Below are 17,689 nucleotides of genomic sequence, written 5' to 3' on the forward strand. Positions count from 1 at the left end.
AACCCAATCCATGTCTATTTGTTTTTTGATCTATTTGAATTGGTGCTGTCATACCTTGTTCTTGTTCTCTTAATCTTTCTTCTTTCCTAAAGCCTTGTCTAGCTCTAGTAGTGGGCGCATTAGGATTGATGTTATTTGTTAATGTCAAACCTAATTGATCTAGGACATCTCGTCCCCATAAATTTATAGGAAGATGATCCAATACATAGGGCTGTATAGTTCCTTCACATCCTTCAGGATCCTTCCAATCTAATACCATTGCACTTCTATGGGGATTAGTTGCCACTCCTAGGCCTCGAAGCGTTTGAGTGGCTTGTTGTAATGGCCAGTGTTTTGGCCATTCTTGACAAGAGATGATGCTAAGGTCTGCACCTGTATCAAGTAGCCCATTAAAGTCATGTCCTTGAATATTTAGTTTTAGCATTGGGTGAGAATCTAGATTTAAAGACAGCATAGCCCAATCTACACCTGTGGAGCCTAATCCCCTGGAACCTCTTTCTACAGTACGACTGGAAAATTTATCATGTAGGCTGGGTATTATTAATAACTGTGCTATTCTATCTCCTGGTGAAATTACTGATATACCTCTTGGAGAACTAGCTATAATTTTTATTTCACCTTCATAATCGGGATCAATTACCCCAGGACTTATCATAAGTCCTTTTAGTGTTGAAGAACTGCGTCCCAATAATAAGCCTACTGTTCCTTGGGGAAGAGGTCCTTTTACTCCTGTGGGAATGATTTGAACTCCCATCTCTGGAGTTAGTACTGCTCTGGCAGAGGCGCAGATGTCCAACCCTGCGCTCCCTCTAGTTTGTCTGATGAGGGATTTAATGGATAATGCGTCCTGGGCACTACCTTGATGGTGTTGCTGGGTTCCTCCACTGCCCCGTATATTTGTGGTTTTGGGCCCCGGAGCATTGGGCCCTCCAGTCCGTTTTTTGGCAATGGAGCCTGATGTCTTTCTCCACGATATCGTGGGTAAACACTTGGTCCTTGTCTGTTTTTTGATAACGGAATACCTTCTATGGTGGTTTGAGAACGGCATTCATTAGCCCAATGTTTCCCTCTACGGCATCGTGGGCAAATACCCGGTATTCTATTCCTTTGATACCTAGCCTTGTTAAACCCTCCTCCTATGGGGCAACTCCTTTTAAAATGTCCTGTTTGATCACAATTATAGCATGTTTTTGGCCTGGCATCTAAAGCCTGTTGTACTGCTGCTAAGACTTGCCCTTGTTCATTAATGTCTCTACATAATTTAATATATGTGTTTAAATCTTCATGTTTCCATGGTCTGATGACCTCTCTGCAGCAACGATTTGCTTGGTCATAAGCCAGTTGTTTTATAAATGGCATTGCCTGTTCTGTATCTCCAAATACTCTAGATGCTGTCTGAATAAGCCTATCTACAAATTCAGCGTAAGGTTCATTAGCTCCTTGTATTACCTTAGATAATTGTCCTTGTAAATCTCCATGCCCCTGTAAAGTTTTCCATGCCCTAACTGCGTCTGCAGCAATTTGTGCGTATACGCCAGGATCATATTCAATTTGTTGCCGTTGACCCTCATAAGGTCCTTTTCCTAATAACATCTCTAGATTTCTTTGAGGGTAACCGGCTGCTGCATTTCGCCTAGCTGTCTCCATGCAAAATTCCTCATTGGCAACCTTCCATAACAAATATTGTCCTCCATTTAGCACAGATCGACACATGTTAGCCCAATCTGCTGGCGTCATGTCTAAGTTGGTAATGGATTCGACCATGCTCACAGTGAAGGGTGCTTGCGGCCCGTAGGTTGTTACAGCCTCCTTTAATTGCTTCACTGTTTTGAAATCTAAAGCACGGTGAATTCGTTGCCCTCCTGCCTGCTCAAGTACAGGGCATGCTAATCTTTGGGGTCCTGCCTCAGGATTCCGTCCATCAACTACGGGAGTTGAGGGCCGCTCAGCTGTAGATGGAGCTGTTGGTTGAATTACGCCCTCTGGTGATAGAACAGGGTTAGTAGCAGCCTCCTGTTGTAATTCCCCGCCTGATGGTTGTTTTTCCTCTAAGCTTTCTTTCTTCAAATCTTCCTCTGTCTGACTAGCTTGAGAGACCTTCTCTTTCGCTTGACCTAACATGTTTTCTACCATAGTCTGGACCTCTAACAATTTACTTAACAGTCTTTCGGTTTGTTTTTTACTAGTTTCTAATCTACTATAAAGGTAACGCAACCCAATAAGATAGCATAAAACAAAACCGAAACAGAATGAAACAAAAACCGAACAAAGAATAGTTGTATCAATTTTCTCTTTCTCAGGGCCGAACAACTTCAAACCTTGAGCCAACCAATTTTCCCAGTTTGCCTGAGAAAATTCTAGGGATAGGCAGCTTGAAACAAAAACAAGATAAATCAAAACGAGAACACATTGTTTTTTGAAATGGTCACCCATTTTGTTGCCTTCCCTCAGGGGCGAGCAATTTTACTCACCTCCAAACTTCAGGCGTTCCCCGTGCGGGCCACCAGTTGCCGCAGTCTGGCTGGGCACAAAATCACGAGCCACTCAAGCAGGAACAAAGTTTATTTTTTGAAACTGCCGCCAATGTCCGGTACCGCCCGGGAAGATTTTTTTCCACCCACGCGGCCTCCTCTCGGACCGCCGAGCGAGCTCCTCCCCCGGAACTCCCTCCTACTGTACTTCCCCAACCAATGGGAACTCTCCAGGAGTCCCGTAGCCAGCCTAGGTGAACAGCAGGAGTCCAATATCCATATGAATGCAAATCTTAACATAATCATATCATCTCAATGGCTAGCTGGCGTCACCTTTCAACCAAAAATGCCATGCATCATATACTTGGCTCTTAGCATTATAGGAAGTAATTTATCTGACCTACACATACATAGTATAATATGATGGGAAAATATTATTACAATGTAACAATAATATAATAACAAATATAATTATAGAAATAAATATGATAAAATAATAATGTAAAGTACATTAAGTCCAAATATTTATCTGGCAATATCTAGAGCTAAATATCCTATAGAAGTTAGTTGTTTGAGTAATTGAACTATATTTTACAGATTTAAATTCCTTTAAGGAAGGGAAATCTTTCTTGATAGTCCATAACTCCCAAGGTCATTGTAAACTATACACTTTTAGATTAATCTATTTTTGATTATGTGGTTATTAATTCAATGATTAATTCTTATATATAAAGCTCTTGAGACATTTGGAAATGGGCCTGGATCTGTGGCCTTGCAGTTAATTTTTCTCCTCTACTGAGATTTGCAAGTCCTTTGTGCTTATTTTATATATCTATCTCAATGATAGCTTGATTGGAATTATATATATATATATATATATATATATATATATATATATATATATATATATGAATTATATATTAGATATATACATATATGTATCTATATCTATCAATATATCTATCAATATATCATCTATCAATATATCTATATCTATCTATCTATCTATCTATCTATCTATCTATCTATATATATATATATATATATATATATATATATAATTATTTTTTTTTTCCAATCACTGTATCAGTGGGCCTGACTCTAACTATGTTCATCTTAAATGGGCTGCTTGCCCAATGTTTACATAGAATAAGAGTCAACAATAGATATTCACAAATGATAGCCCTTGTAGTCAGAGTTCAGCACTTTCCTAGTAGATGCCCTCTGTGGCAGATATTGCAGCCACCCAGAGATACCATTGGAATATAACATATGGGTTAAAGACTTTTGGAACCAGACAACTCTGTGCTTAAATCCCCATTCTATCTCATAAACTCCATAAATTCAAACAACTTATTTAACCGCTCTATTTCCAATTTCAAAGAATTAAATTCATTAAGCTAGTACCTGCCTTACAGTAAGTATACGTTAGTTGCAATTGTTATTGCCCACAATTACTTTCTAGAGAGTTGTTAACAGAAGTCTAATCTCTAGTATTAGAGCAATATCTTAGAGATGGTATTATAAAATCATATCCATTCACATTTAAAAAATAAATAAAAGCTTACTGGGAATTAGTCACAGAGTCCTTTTTCTTCTATCTTCATTTTATTTTTTCTTAAAATTTCACTGATATACACACTGTGAGGCTCTGTGAATGTGTTTGTGGTGCATGCATGTGTACCTGTATGCATGTCCAGGCACTTGTGCTCAGGGTAAGGACCCTCAAGGTGTGTAGTTGTCTTTTACTAGTCTTGAAAGTAATAAAGATCAAAATGAGAAAGTTCAGAATTACAATATGATGCTACCCAAAATATGTCTCTTCAAGTCTGTCATTGTTTTCATGGGAGATGGGAAAGAAGCAAAATGTAGTGTGGAAAACAGGGAGCTAGGGCTAACTGGGAACATGAGCATGGAAGGGGACAGAGATGAGCTTTTTCTTAGCACCTGGCTATTTAGAAGATTTCTGCATCTCTATTTCATCTTTACATCAACATTTTGAGGCATCTGCACTTCTATTTTAGGACAGAGGGAGTGCCACAGTGATTAATACTCAGTAGGGGCTCAACAGGTGGTTTTGAATAGATAGCGTAGAAAAGAAAGAAGCAACAAAGGCTTTTGCATGTGGGGTGGAGAGAGATTAAATGAGTTGTTGTAAATGGCAAAGCTTGAACTGGAAACCAGGTTACTGATGTCTCTCTCCACTGGTGACCTAGAAACTATGCCACGTGGTGTGCTTATTGGTTCTAGGAAAGAAAATCTAGGAGTAAATCTAGGATTTTCTTTCATATACTCTCAGCAAGTCAACCTCAGGAGAGGCTGTCTACCCAATACCCATTCTTAATATTTCTTTTCTTTTTCCTTTCCTAACCCCTCCCCTCTCCTTCCTTCCTTCCTTCCTTCCATCTTTACTTCATTCTTTCCTTTCTTCCTTCCATCCTTCCTTCTTATTTTAAAGTATATTTACAAGTTCTTACTGGAATAAGTTATCTGAGAAGAAACTTTGATTCTTGGTGCTCTGCATCTCCTTTCCTCTGTGAGTTGTTAATGAGAAATTCTTATAATATACAGAAATGTTATTTGGAGTTAGCACTGGGGGAAGGTTTTATTGAATTATTAGTAATCTAATAATGTGCTGTATTGGATTAGTGGAATGTCCACAATTATTATGACTTGCTATGAAATGGAATTCCTCGTGTGACAATGCTAGGGACACACTGTCACTCTTATTTGACAATAAACAAGTCTGTGGAGCTGGGTGACTTCTTGTCTTTCAACCTTAATGCTGCCTTAGAAGAAGCCAGTGACAGTACCAGCTTGCCAAGGAATCCTCAACAATTGAACAAGTCTTGAACATATAGTCTTGCTATCTGAATAATATTCCATTGTAATGACTACAGTATATTTAATAAGCCTCCTAATACTGTTAATACTCCTAATACCTCCTAATACACCTGAAGTGCTTCTTCTCTTTTTACTATCTGAGTTTGTCTTTGTTCCCCACCAACTCTGATTCTTGGAAATGTCTGTCTTTTAATCAATCAGTTCAGAAAAATCTATAAATGTCTTAATGGTGATTTCTTTTATGCCTAATCTATAACCTTGAAGATTAAGTTTATAGATTAAAGTTTTTTTCCAAGCTTAAAATTTAGTGGGGAAAAATAATTACAACACAGAGTGATATAATCATGATGATAGAGAACTACGTGAAGTGCTATGTGAGTTCAAAAATAACTCATCCAAAATAATGTTAATTTAATTTCTTTTGTTCTTTTACTTCTTATTTTGCTTGTCTTTTTTTTAACCTTTCTAGGACAAGTTTTTTTTTTTAAGAGAGAGTGAGAGACAGAGAGAGAGAGAGAGAGAATTTTTTTTTAATATTTATTTTTTAGTTTTCGGCGGACACAACATCTTTGTTTGTATGTGGTGCTGAGGATCGAACCCAGGCCGCACGTATGCCAGGTGAGCGCGCTACCACTTGAACCACATCCCCAGTCCCAGGACAAGTTTTTAATTTAAAACTATTTAAAACTTTTTTCCTCTCTTTTGATACCAGGAATTGAGGGGTGCTTAACCACTGAGCCACATTTATATTCCATTTATTGATTTTTTTTTTATTGGAGACAGGGTCTCACAAAGTGGCTTACACTCTCCCTATATTTATAATGGCCTTTCTAAGTTGCTGAGGCTGGTTTTGAACTTGTGATCTTCCTGCCTCAGCCTCCCAAACTATTGGGATTACAGACATGTGCCACTGTGCTCCAGGACAGGTTTTTTTTTTTTTTTAATTACATAATTAAATATTTTTTAAATTTGTGAAAAATATGTGGAAATCTCATCTGAGCTGTCTGAAAATAATAATCAATTTTCATAATTAAGACCAACCAGGATACTCACAACACGATGTCTCATTCCCCACAAAGAAATCTCTAGATAAAAATGATCCTGTCTATATTTTTTATAGATTTTAGATATAGATATCAAATATGTGTATGCATTAAGTAGAATTAAATCTCCATGCAAGAAGTTTCATTGTGTTAAAATCTAGGTCATGTAGCTGCTTCTTGAATGCATTTAGGTTGATAACATCAGTCAACTTCTTTCCTCAAATTCAAAGGCACATTCTAATTCAACTCAAATATCTAGCAGTTGTCAAATCTGTGTTAGAAAATAAAATAATAGTGCTTTAAATATTTAAAGATGTTAGTTTCTGTGATCTTCTATTTTATCAAGTGCATGGCCTTAAACAGGTTTGTTTTCATTTTTTACTTTTAATTTTTTTAGCACACATACATGTGTGTGTGTGTGTAAATGGTTTTTACAAAAACTAAATTAGATAATATGTGAAAAAAAGTTATATCTATGCCTGATACATGGTAAAAACTAAATTAATTTTGACCATTTTTAAGATTGTGATTTTAGCAGGGCATGGTGGCACACACCTGTAATCCCAGTGACTCTGGAAGCTGAGGCAGAAGGACCACAAGTTTGAGGCCAGCCTTGGCAACTTAACAAGACCCTGTCTCAAAATAAAAATAATAAATATAGTTGAGGATGTAGCTCAGTATAAAGTTTCTAATACCACCCTCTTCAAGAAAATATACTGATTTTTAAAATATCCTAAGTGTTTCTATAAAAATATTTTTAAAAGAAGAAAATTTTAAGTAGTTTTAGCAACCAGAAATTGTCACCTTTTACATTTTAGTATATATAGTTTTCATTTTGATCTTCTTTTTTCTGGGTAGGTCTGTATAAAAAGTCTTGAATGTATAAGTAAAGCTTTTTGAAATAAAATCTTTCTATCTGAATAATAATATTCCATTGTAATGACTACAGTATATTTAATAAGCATCCTAATACTACTTTTTGTTTTGATGTTGTTTTTTCTATTTATTTATATTCTATTTCTATTAATTGATAAATAATGTCAAAGATTTTGAGGAAAGTAGAAAAATATTGGTCTACATCTTAGTTTAGTTATTTAAGCTAAATCTTTGAAGTGGAATGGATAGACCGAAATGTAAAGACATAATTCCACAAAGCTATTTTAGGAGAATCTGTATCAATTTTATATCCCTAATTTCTGTATGTAATTTTATGATGAGAATGCATACTTGTTAGGAAACCTTATACTTCCTTTAAAATTTTTCCGATAGTATTTATTGTCTACTTTGTGCAAAATGTTATGCTAATCATTATTATAATATAAATCTGTTACTTCTGAAGTGTGCTAAGAATCCAATGAGAACTATTATTATTCAAAACTCGAAATAAAATGTTCTTCTGAAGATATGTTCAGAACCATAGGTAATAATTATTTTTAAAAATTTCTTGATAGTATCTTGCCTGATTATTCATTTTATTCAAAAGTCTTAAAGCCAAACAACTTCAGTTGCAAAACCAAAAAATATATATTTTTCAAAATAATTTATCAAGCTTGCATGTATCACAATATTATAGAAAAGACACATTGCTGGGATTGAAAATCTTGTTTGAATCCCATTTAATAGCTTTATGAGTAGAGGTAATTTAGTTATGTGTTCTTAAAATTCTATGTACTTTTCTGAAAAATGATGAAAATCATTTTCAAAGTACCATGATGAGCATCATAAGATAAGGTAAGTGAAATGCTTTGGCAATTAGCAAATAGTGTGTAATAATTATTATCATACATTGACAGTGATATGTGAGTGAGTTCAAAGGGTGAGAAGACATGTATTAAAATGCCATGTGGAATTATGATGATGACAATATTTTTATAGTAGGAAGATCTCACATTTTTTCTCATATCTGTATTTGTGAGTAAATATCTGCAAAATTTTCTTCCTTCCTGTAATACTCACATGCATTAACTCTAGGTTGACTATATGGGCCTCTTGATATTTCCCACGTAAAAAGTTTTTAATATAAAACAAGTAAGATTACTTTCAGTGTGATCCCTAGTGCTGGATGTTGGCTTCAACCTATTTTGACCAATAACAAATTGAAATATTTTGCTGGTATATTTCTAAATCAGGATAATTTAGTATTCTGACAGTCTGAGTTTTTCATTATATCATGCATCTCAGAGGAATACTATAAAAACATAACAAATCATCTCTAATATTTTTATTTGCATAAAGCTCTAGTGAGAAGAAGCACCTATTCTACCCTTTCCCCCCTGATTATTGAGAAGTTAAATTAGAAAAGTTTTATATATTAGGCATTCTCTGATATTTGCTTCCAGAGGTTACCTCCTCCTTTTTTCTCTGTTCTTTTCTTTCCTTTGCCCTCCCCTTTCCTTCTCCCACCCTAAATTCATGGTTGCTTTAATTCACTGCACTATTTTTAAAATTTTATAATTATGTTATTATTATTTACCAGTGATTTAATCCAGGGTGCTTAACCACTGGACAACATTTCTGGCCCTTTTTATTTTTATTGAAACAGGGTCTTGCTAAGTTGCTTAGGGCCTCTCTAAGTTGCTGAGGCTGTCTTTACACTTGTGATCCTCCTGCCTCAGCCTCTCAAGCCATTGGATTACAGGCTTGTGCCTTTGCACCCAGCACACTATTTTTTAAGTAGTTCATGGAACTCCATTTTTGGTGGCATGGTCGTGGGCCATATAGAATCACACCATTAATTAATAGGCAGTTATGAGATTGAAAGCAAAGCAGAAGCAATATGACCATATACACATGACTACACCCTCACTACTTCTTCTGCCTTTTAGACTGATAATAGTATATCATTTACTACTGGAATGCATAATTTCCACTGTATTTTGAGCAAGATGACTTCTATAGTAATTATTTCCCCAAATTTGAGCATCCTATTTTGTTATTCGTTTCACTCTCTAGCCTCGTGATATGCCAGCATCTGCAACTGTTTTCTCTTCAGCAGATGAAGTAGTAGGTGGGATTTATGTGGTAAGAGTTTGGGTGACTAAATACACTCTCTTGATAAACGGAAGTACTGGTGTGATGTTTTGTGTGCATGTTTCTAAAGATTTGTGAATTCAGAAACCCTTGAATTTATTTCAAACTTATTTCCAGCCAGTAGCTTTATTTCAACAATTTTAAAGCATTAAATTTTTTTTTTCTGGACAAAGAGCCTAAAAATCCATTATTTTTTGACTATAAAGCAGGACAGAAACTCTTCCAGTGTGTGTTTCTGAAGCCTAAATCTGCATGTATTCTTCTTGATTGAAAAAAATTCAAAATACACGCCTTTAGCAAAATATGATGGGGTAGTATTTGAGTCAACAAATAGATTTTCAACTAAGTATAAGAAATGTACCAATATGACCATTGCAGGAAAATTGTTTCCTTCTGAGGAAATTACCTTACATTCTTTTTTTTTTTTTTTTGGTATTGGGGATTGAACCCAGGGGTGCTTAATCACTGAGCCCATCCCAGCCCTTTTTATTAATTTATTTTGATACAGGGTCTCACTAAGTTGCTTAGGGCCTCATTAATTTGCTGAGGCTGGCCTTGAATTTGCTATTCTTCTGCCTCAGCCTCTGTGGTTGCTGGAATTATAGGGGTGCATCACTGCACCTAGAGAGTAAATTGTATTCTTAACTCAGGGTCTCAAAGATGTTAATGACTACAGAAAAAGCATAATTTTTCAGGCCTTTCTTAAATTGATGTATTCATGATAATATCAAAATGATGCTTAAATGTAATTATTAACTCTGATTTCAAGCATGTTTTATAATGATTTTTTTCATTCTTGAGTAGTTGTAGATTAGTCACCAAGAAAATTTATTCCTTTATGATTCTAAGACTATGAATTATTTCCTATGTTAATATCTTTAAATTTAATACTGCTGTTAAAATTTGCTCCAACGTCAAATCTTTCAGCAATCAGTTGGTCATGTCCAAGAAATAATTTGTATGCAAAAGCTTGATCAAGCTCATGAATTTTAAATATCTACATTAGAGCCACTCCAAAATATAGTCCTTGGGTAGGAGCTCACACTTTTATGAGTGTGAAGGCATGCTTCAATGTGCAGTGGCTTGTTAAGTAAAAGCTATGTTATTGTAGTTTTAGTTCCTGCAGTTGGGCCACCTAACTTCTTACTCCACTTCTTCCAAAGCCATCCTAACTGTTTTACCCAGATTCAGGCTATTGGACTGTTTTATTATGTTCCTTGTGTAAAAGGGGTATCTTAAGTGCCAACATTCCTGGGGCTTCAGAAGAGAAATGTAAAAAATAAAGCAGAGAGTCTCTACACTTAGTGCTTCTAAATTGGGCCTTGGGTGTGAATCTGTGAAATATGCAATGAAGATATCCATACTCTAAAAGAGCATGTTGATAAGCTGAGACTGATAGGCTAAACTGGGCACCTGCATATTTTTACAGAGAAGTACACAGAATAAAGACTTTTGAGGAGATTGGATCTGATGTTGTTAAACTTCAAACTAACTTTTGGTAAAAATGTATTCCCCAAACTTCATTAGGAACTGGGCAGAGGAAGGAGATAAAGAAGGAACTGTAGAGGGCTGAAGAAAATATGGCCTGTTCCATGACCAAATACACAGTCTAGTGTAATAGAAAACTGTTCAATTGTTATGAGATAACATATTTTGGGCTTTATTATCTTTGGAATATATTCCTTGGATCTTGACATAATAGTGTGTGAATGCTCACATTTGTAAGTGAATAAATGCAAACTGGTTAGTCATTACAATCGCCTGTGAACACTCATAACTCAGACAAGTCTGAACACTAACCTGGCTCCTTGTGAACAGAGTTAGCCAGAAACAAACTTAGACTCCTCTTGACCTCTGCCTTTGCCTAAAGGGACCCTCCAAGAGAAGGCTAGGAAGGTCAGGTATTCCAAAGATATTCATTGAATGCATGGCTAAGTGCCAAGAACTTGGGAACATATTATAAATAAGATACAAAAAGTCTTTGTTGAAAGAAATTGACTATACAGGAAGAGTTATCCAAATGCAATGTGCTGGGAGCTACAGAGGCTCCAAGTATAGAGGGGTCATATTTCCCCTGGACAGGCAACTTTTGAAGGTGGGAGGTGAAAGATTAAAAATTCATAAAATAAAAATGGAGGAATGAATACAGGTTCAAAAGAGAAAACTACCAATAAAGTAGAAACCATTGAAATTTGAAGAAGTATCTCACATTAAATTAAATGTCTAATGTCACAGATAAGGAAACGGTCCACAAGATAGTAGCAAGTGATTTACTAAGATCATACAGTTAAGAAGAGGCAGAACTGGGCCTAGAACTCACTTACCCTAATCCTCAGTCCACTCTTTGCTGTCCTTACCAAATAGCAATCAATGGGGAAGAAATTGAAATAACAAAACACAGGGAGGATTGTCTTATTCCTGTTTTATGCACATGCAGTCAGCATGTGACATAGATGTGGAGATGATGGACACTATTTAAATCCCAGGTGGTAAGTTGGAAAGCTATACCATTCAGAGAAGGGTCCCACAAAATGCTTTGGCTTGAAACTAACATGATGTGCTGATGATGGTTAAATTTTAGGCTTGGGTGCAAATATAGAAGCATGTCAGCTGTCCTTGTGGTCAAGTCCGCAGCACCACACATATGGCTCAGGGTGGCAGAGGGCCATGGCTTTCCTGTAGCTTCACCATGCTGATTTTATCAGTCAGTCTGGAGAGACATTCCACTCTGCTAGCCCCCAGCTTACTAGCATCTGCACTCAGCCCTCACCACAGACCATGTGTTGTCATCCTTTCCAGGTCTCAGCTGCCATTACTGAAAAGCTGTAAGACATTTATAGCTCTATTTCTGTATCCATTTATCTGTTAAGTTTGCATGGGGGACATTCTAGTATCTTAGAAAAACAACTGTGCATTCATGAAGAATTAGAAAGTCTAGGGAAGCCCACAGCTCCAAGAAGAGTGATATTCTCTGTTACTTTTCCATCGACTGTCAAAGAGCAAATGCTCTAGAGAAAGATTATATTTAGCATAATCTTTGTCTTACATGTAAGAATTTTTAAGGAATGTGGAATTTAAAAACTAGAACTTCTCTGTGTGTGCATGTATATATTTGTGTTTGTGCATATTTTGTAAAGGTGACTGACAATAGATGAATTCAGTATGAACTGCTTTTTGTTCAAGAGTGGGAAACATCTAGAAACTTGGTGTTATAGAAAGAGAATAGATGTATTAATAGCATACAGTAATGCTGTGTATGTACATTATATAAAATGATCTTGTCAAGTTTGTCAAGTCTATAAGGATCTGGCAAACAGATTTTTAAAACTGATGCTAATTATTTCCAAGGAATAAGGCAAATTTATGGAAATTAAAACTGGATTTCAAGTTGTTAGTACAATCAGAATGACATAGCTGGAGTGTTTCATGGATTAACCACAGAAGGAAGAAAGGAAGGAAGGAAAGAAGGGAGAGAGGGAGGGAGGGAGAGAGGAGGGAGGAAAGAAGGCAGAAAGAAGAAAAGGAGGGGAGGAAGACAATGAAGAAATAAAAGAGTTATTAGCTCAAGTATAAAGACTGAATTTCATCAAAGCCATTTGAAGAATAACCTCATTCTTCTTGTTAACTTTTCTAAAAAAGAAACATGTCCAGATCAACTATAGACTTGACAGAGTAAGCATTGCACTACAAATGTGAAAAGGTGAACTTCCTTCTTCTTCTTGAGCTAGGCACAGGGGTGCACGCCTATAATACCCGTGGCTCTGGAGGCTGAGGAAGAAGGATCAGGAGTTTAAAGCCAGCCTCAGCAACTTAGTGAGACCCTAAGCAACTTGGGATACCCTGTCTCTAAATAAAATATTTTTAAAAGGTTTGGAGATGTGACTCAGTAGTTAAGTGCCCTTGGGGTGCAATTCCCAATACCAGAAAAAAAATTTTTTCTTGTAATTGGGAGGCAGATTAGGACATGGGATCTTCCAAGAATTCTAATTTGTAAAAGGTGATGGAAAGAGGACAATTATTACATCATGAGTCATCATGTATTTTGAAGACAATCTCTTAAAAATTGCCATTTAAAGATGTGGTAGTATTCATGCATATTTCTGAAGAAATCTATATTTAAGGCATTCCTTGGCTTTGATCCATAATGTTTCCCATATTTATTTTAATTTTTCTTGTGAAATTGCTGTTAGCAAGAGTAGATATAACAGCCTATCTTAACTGTAAGCCACTAATCCTGCTTGGGTATCTTTCTCATTCTGTAACCAGGAGATTCATTGGTGCTGTGAAATTTGGTATCCTATCCAATTATTGGTTTTTTCTGTTGGAAATTGGGAAGCATGCTTTTATAGCATTTTTTCTCCCGTCTTCCTTATGAGAATTACTTAATTTACATCATTGACTCCAATTCTCTGTTGAGATAAGATGCTTCCTGTGGGGCTGGGGAGGGCGAATAGCATGGACCTGCTCAGTGGTTTGGGAAATTATAGAATTTCCATAGGATTATAAATACACTCTTGGATACAAGTACTTGACAAATAGAGATAATTGTTATTACCCTTAAGCTTTCATCAACTTTGAAAAATGAGCCTTTGTCAATTGTGTGGATAGTGCTTGTCTGTAAAAAAAAAATCACTGTGATACCCCACTTTTCAGCATTCATTTGAACTGCAATGGGGCCTTTTTTGAACAGTCAGTTTAGCTGTCACCAACTAGCTTTCTGGTTAATTATGCATTTCATGCTAGAAAGCAATGTACTTGTGCCAGCTTGAAACTGCTGAGATGCTTTAGTTCTACTTTTAGATCATGAAAATGCAAGAAACATCACCCTAAAGCAGACCAATGGCCTCTACAGTACATATTCTCCCTTTTAATGACACAGGACACAGAAGACAAGTGGGGAAATGTGGATTCATTAATTTCATTAAATATTTCTTGAATTTTTTTCCTTGCTGTGCACAAGCTCTTGGAATACTGTAGTTTACATATTTGATAGTTTTAACATGTTCTTTTCAGATCACCATATAGACTGCAAAAAAAGAAAAGGAAAAGGAAAACAAAGATGCAACAATTCTTGAAGCCATAGTAAAATCAATGAATTACAGAGGAAGTATGAATGGGATATTAGTGTTTGCAAGTGAGAATGAATAAAAGTTGTGCAAGGTTTAAACTTATGAAAAGTTATATTTTAAAATCTATTTTAGAGTCCCCAGCCTGTGATGTTGCATTGAACAGAGCTCAGAGGAGGCGAGGGGCACCCGCACTGTTGACCCCAACTCTTGCACCCTGCGCCTCCCTTCCAGGGCAGCCTCTTGGAAACAGCCCTCTTGCCTCTCCCAGTGCTGTCCCAGGCTAGCTAGGAAGCGAGTCCAAAAGTTTGGGCGCGCACAGGCCGCGTGCCCCTGGCACCGTGAGCCCCAGTAGTGGCGGCCGCTCCAAGCTTGGCATTTTGGGCGCACTCGGCCAAGTGCTCGTTGGCCCCTGCCTCCTCCTTCTTCTATCTCAGGACTCCTGCTGCCTCTGCAGCGCCTTCAACCTAGAGTGAACAGTCCTGCAGAGTACTCTGATCCAGAGGGAAGTTACTTTGTTTAAGCGGTGGATTTCTTCTTCTTCGTGCCCAGCGCCTTTCTGGTAGAAGCTCCTTTAAGCAAACACTACCCAGCTCGGGATTGTAGAAGGAAGGTAAGTCCTCAAATGTGACTGGCCTTCTAGCCACAAGTGCCAGCCAACTGAATTTGATGCAACAGGCAATAGAGATTATGCCAAGGATGATCCATGGGAGTTTAAATCCCGCCAGTGGTTTAGAGCAACTGTGAGGTCAAAACTGGATAAATTTTTGGCCCGTGCTCCCTTGTACCACTGGAGGAGTGAGCTGAAACACGAGAGAGAGCCTGTTGGAATTTGCTTTCTTCAAGATGGAATAAAGACTGATGAGTATGTTCCATGCAAGTCAAAAAATATTGATGCTGATGGACAGGGATTTTGTCAAGGAGGATTCAGCATTGATTTTACTAAAGCTGACAGAGTACTTCTTGGTGGCCCTGGTAGTTTTTATTAACAATGTCAGCTCATCTTGGATCAATTGGCAGAAATCTTATCGAAATATGACCCCAATGTTCAAGCAATTTTTGATGACAGTTAGTTGGGTTATTCACTGGCTGTTGGAGATTTCAATGGTGATGGCATAAATGACTTTGTTTCGAGAGTTCCAAAAGCAGCAAGGACTCTGGGAGTGGTTTATTTTTATGATGGGAAAAACATGTCTTCCTTGCACAATTTTACTGGTGAGCAGATGGCTGCATATTTCGGATTTTCTGTAGCTGCCACTGACTTTAATGGGGATGATTATGCAGATGTGTTTATTGGAGCACCATTTTTCATGGATTGAGGCTCTGATGTCAAACTCCAAGAGGTGGGGCAGGTCTCTGTGTCTCTGCAGAAAGCTTCAGGAGAATTCCAGACTACCAAGCTGAATGGGTTTGAGGTCTTAGCACAGTTTGGTAGTGCCATAGCTCCTTTGGGAGATCTGGACCAGGATGGTTTCAATTATATTGCAATCGCTGCTCCAAATGGGGGTGAAGATAAAAAAGGAATTGTTTATATCTTCAATGGAAGATCAACAGGCTTGAACATGGTGCCATCTCAGATCCTTGAAGGGCATTGGGCTGCAGAGAGCATGCCACCAAGCTTTGACTATTCCAGGAAGGGAGCCACAGACATAGACAAGAATGGATATCCAGATTTCATTGTAGGAGCTTTTTGTGTAGATGGAGCTGTCTTATACAGGACCAGACCTGTTATCATCATAAATGCTGGCTTTCAAGTATACCCGCAAGACAATAAAACCTGCCCATTGCCTGGGACAGCTCTCAAAGTTTCCTGTTTTAATGTCAGGTTTTGCTTAAAGGAAGATGGCAAAGGAGCACTTCCAAGGAAACTTAACTTCCAGATGGAGCTTCTTTTGTATATACTCAAGCAAAAAGGATCAATTCAGCAAGCACTGTTTCTCCATAACAGGTTCCCAGGTCACTCCAAGAACATGACAATTTCTAGAGGGAGCAGATGCAGTGTGAAAGAGCTGATAGCATATCTGCAGGATGAATCTGAATTTAGAGACAAACTTACTCCAATTATTATTTTTATGGAGCATCAGTTGCATTATAGGACAGCTGCTGATGCCACAGCTTGTGACCCATCCTTAACCAGTTCACCCCTGCCAACATCAGTGGATGCACTCATTTTCTACTTGACTGTGGTGAAGACAATGTCTGTAAACCCAAACTGGAAGTTTCTGTATATAGTGATCAAAAGAAGATCTATGTTGGAGACAACAACCCTCTCACATTGATTGTTAAGGCTCAGAATCAAGGAGAACATGGCTATGAAGCTGAGCTCAGCATTTCCATGCCACCAAAGGCTGATTTCATCAGGGTTGACTGGAACAGTGAAGGATTAGCAAGACTTTCTCATGCAGTTAAGACAGAAAGCCAAACCCACCAAGTGCTATGTGACATAGGAAACCCAATGAAGGCTGGAACTCAACTTTTAGCTGGTCTTTGATTCAGTGTTACACCAGCAATCAGAGATTGTGAAATTTTATTTACAATGTCAAAGTTCTAATCTTTTTGATAAAGTAAGTCCAGTTGTATCTTACAGAGTTGACCTTGCTGTTATAGCTGCTGTTGAGATAAGAGGAGTCTCAAGTTCTGATCATATCTTTCTTCCTATTCCAAATTGGGAGCACATGGAGAAACCCAAGACTGAATAAGATATTAGACCAGTTGTTCAGCACATTTATGAGCTGAGAAACAATGGTTCAAGTTCATTCAGCAAAGCCATGCTAAATCTTCAGTGGCCTTATAAACATAACAACAACATCCTTCATTAAGACATTGATGGGCCAATGAATTGTACTTCAGATATATAGATCAACCCTTTAAGAATCAAGATCTCATCTTTACAAACAACTAAGAAGAATGACACAATTGCTGGGCAAGGTGACCAGAACCATCTCATCACAAAGCGAGATCTCCCTGGGCTGTTGCTAATCTGCTAACCAGGGGGCAAGTGCATTTCCTTCTTGAGCAATCAAAAATCTACTTTCTTTTTAGTGCTTGAATTTAAAGGAAGAATTGTTGATTTGCAAAATGCTTGTTTTCAAATAAAGGGAATTGGCATGATACAGTGAATAATGCCAAATTGCTTGGTGTTTTGAGTTTATTTTTAATGTTTCCTATTCACTGAGGATCAACTCTAAAATACCAATTGAATCTAAATTTAAGTTTCCAAATGATTTCACGCAGT

The 17,689-nt window shown here is 37.2% G+C and overlaps 1 pseudogene; it reads left to right on the forward strand.

The window, feature by feature from the left end:
* Positions 1-5,662: 5,662 nt before the first annotated feature.
* Positions 5,663-17,441, forward strand: LOC114095839 (integrin alpha-V-like; annotated as a pseudogene).
* Positions 17,442-17,689: the final 248 nt, after the last annotated feature.

The sequence above is a fragment of the Marmota flaviventris genome, chromosome 3, assembly GCF_047511675.1.
Source record: "Marmota flaviventris isolate mMarFla1 chromosome 3, mMarFla1.hap1, whole genome shotgun sequence".
NCBI lineage: Eukaryota > Metazoa > Chordata > Mammalia > Rodentia > Sciuridae > Marmota > Marmota flaviventris.